This window comes from Neoarius graeffei, chromosome 2 (assembly GCF_027579695.1).
Source record: "Neoarius graeffei isolate fNeoGra1 chromosome 2, fNeoGra1.pri, whole genome shotgun sequence".
Taxonomy (NCBI): Eukaryota; Metazoa; Chordata; class Actinopteri; order Siluriformes; family Ariidae; genus Neoarius; species Neoarius graeffei.
Window position 1 is genome coordinate 54,194,534 of NC_083570.1, and position 3,008 is coordinate 54,197,541.

General features: G+C 44.1%; 1 non-coding gene across 1 annotated transcript; it reads left to right on the top strand.

Annotated features, from left to right (window-relative positions):
* Nucleotides 1-2,524: 2,524 nt before the first annotated feature.
* LOC132882294 (U4 spliceosomal RNA) lies at nucleotides 2,525-2,665 on the top strand. The gene has a single exon (XR_009654162.1). It is a non-coding gene; the product is annotated as a U4 spliceosomal RNA (small nuclear RNA).
* The last annotated feature ends 343 nt before the right edge of the window (nucleotides 2,666-3,008 follow it).

Genomic DNA, 3,008 nt, shown 5'->3' on the forward strand with positions numbered 1-3,008 from the left:
CTACAACTCTTTGGTTAAATCCCAGTCATTTGCCTTATTAAACCACAGTTCGCTTACCGGCAAAGCCAACTTGCTTAGAGATATTATTGAAGATAAAAATCAAATCATTAACCTCTTCCAATACTAATTTTAATTTGGTCATTGATGGCACCATCATTAGACCTTTATCCACTGTATGTAACCTCATGTTATCTTTGATTCTGCCCTTCATTTTGAAAATCACATAAACTCCCTGTCTAAAATAGCCTTTTTTCACCTTCACAACATTGCACGTCTCCATCCTGCACTCAGCACCAAGGATGCCGAAACACTCATCCATGATTTTGTTACATCATGACTAGATTATTGTAATGCTTTGTTCATTGGTCTTCTAGCCAAGTCCATTGCTCAGCTTCAATATATTCAAAACTCTGCAACCACAGTCCTCACCCACACTAAACATTCAGCACACATCACCCCTATCCTCCAGAACCTTCACTGGCTCCCTGGTCTATATCACATCCAATATAAATTAACCTGTTTACATTTAAAGTAGTGTAGTGGTTAGAACTGTCACTTCACAGCAAGAAGGTTCTGGGTTCGAGCCCAGTGGCCAACGGGGGTCTTTCTGGGTGTAGTTTGCATGTTCTCCCCGTGGTTGCGTGGGTTTTCTCTGGGTTTCCACCACAGTCCAAAGACATGCAGGTTAGGTTAATTGGTGGCTCTAAATTGACCATTGGTGTGAATGTGAATGGTTATTTGTCTCCGTGTGGCAGCTCTGCAATGATCTGGCGACTAGTCCAGGGCATACCCCGCCTCTCACCCATAGTCAGCTGGGATAGGCTCCAGCTTACCCGCGACCCTGCACAGGATAAGCGGTTATGGATGGAAATTTGAAGCACTCCATGGCCACACTCCTTAATATTTAATTGAATTACAGTCCTTCAACCCTACTCTCCCATTCACAGTCTTAGATCTTTATCTTCTGATCTATTGTCCGTCCCCAAATTTAAATTATCCATCATGAGTTCCAGGGCGCACGGGGTGGCACGGTGGTGTAGTGGTTAGCACTGTTGCCTCACAGTAAGAAGGTCCGGGTTCGAGCCCCGTGGCCGGCGAGGGCCTTTCTGTGTGGAGTTTGCATGTTCTCCCCGTGTCCGCGTGGGTTTCCTCCGGGTGCTCCGGTTTCCCCCACAGTCCAAAGACATGCAGGTTAGGTTAACTGGTGACTCTAAATTGACCGTAGGTGTGAATGTGAGTGTGAATGGTTGTCTGTGTCTATGTGTCGGCCCTGTGATGACCTGGCGACTTGTCCAGGGTGTACCCCGCCTCTCACCCATAGTCAGCTGGGATAGGCTCCAGCTTGCCTGCGACCCTGTAGAACAGGATAAAGCAGCTAGAGATAATGAGATGAGATGGGTTCCAGGGCATTTAAGGTTGTAGCCCCCAAGCTGTGGAATTCTCTCCCTCAGTGTCTTTGGGATTGTACATCGTTCCCTTCCCAAATTCAAAAATCATCTTAACTTTTCTCTCTCTGCTATTCCTTCTCCTGGTATCTCCTCTCCTGATCACTGACTGTTCTATCTTTTTCAGTGCTTTGAGCTAATTTGTTATCTTTCATGTAAATTGTCATTTTGCTTTCTGTAAAGAGTTCTTGGGTTAGTGAAAGCCGCTATATGAATTAAACTTGTTGTTTTTAGAACTCCTTCAGGAAGCTAAGAACCCAACTATCCAAAGAACTTTTAAAGAACCTTTTAAAGGAAAAACTGGGTGCCTGGATGAGTCTTTCCCTATACACTTTATTCAGCCAACAAAATCAAATGCACGCTTCCAACGCATGCGCTGTAACGTCAAATGGCGCGCTATAAGTGCGCATGCGCAAGTCAAATCGGTCAGGTGACGTAAGATCAGTGAGCGACATGCACTTCTACAGCCATCTAGTGTTGCGATATGCATGCGCTTTCCATACCGGAAGTAAATAGCACTTCGATTTTACTCACTAACATTTTGTAATATCCTGTGTACACGCACAAGTGCTACACAGATTTTAGTATCAATACATACTTTCTTAAAACATTAAAAATATCTCTCGTCTTGTCACATGCACTGTCTGTTTTCGTAATGACGTCACAGCGGCTATCAGGAAGGGTTTACACGACAGTGCAAAGCTGAAATCGGCTAATTATGTTTCTAAGTAAGTCAGAAAACATCCCTGATTCAGCGGTGTATGTTGTGATTCAGTTCGGCCCAATAGTTACAGAAACGTCCTTCAAAAACACTCTCGTTTCTGATTGGCTCCTACCTTCGTCTTGCTCGTCTCCCATAATGCATTGCGGAAATTTCTAGAAGTATATTTTTTCTTTTTGTTAAATTATTTAATGGTTCATTCAGTGATCAGCGTGTCTAGTCTGTGTATATTGAGTTGGTATAAAGTACACTATTAGGCTGGTGTGTATGTTTTGATTATATGGTTATTTCCTGTTTTACCGTCAGCGAGTTTGTTAATCAGTTGTATTCCTATCCTGTGTGAGGGGGAGCGGTCTCCAGCTTTGCGCAGTGGCAGTATCGTAGCCTATGAGGTTTATCCGAGGCGCGATTATTGCTAGTTGAAAACTTTACCCAATACCCCGCCTTGACGACTTGAAATATAGTCGGCGATGGCAATTTTTGACGGTCTCTATGGAGACTGATACACTGGTTAAAAATAGATCATAGCAGGTGGGGTGGTTTTGAAGGAGTAGAAGGAACCTTCTCTTAAGTAGTGTTAGCACGGTAGCTTAGCACCGGGGCTGCCCCGGTAGAGCGTTCACACCTGTTGGTGGGACATGGCGATTCATTTCCGCCAGTTCGTTCATGTCGGTCAGTTCGTTCACGCGTTCATTTTGATGACGTCACACCAAAGTGGCACAACAATGGCTGTCGTCCGAAGTTTAGTTCATCTTGAGTGAACGAGAGGCGGCAGAGGTGCCATCCACAATAGATTTTCATACATTACAATGTGCTTGAGAAAAAGATGGAAGAAAAACATT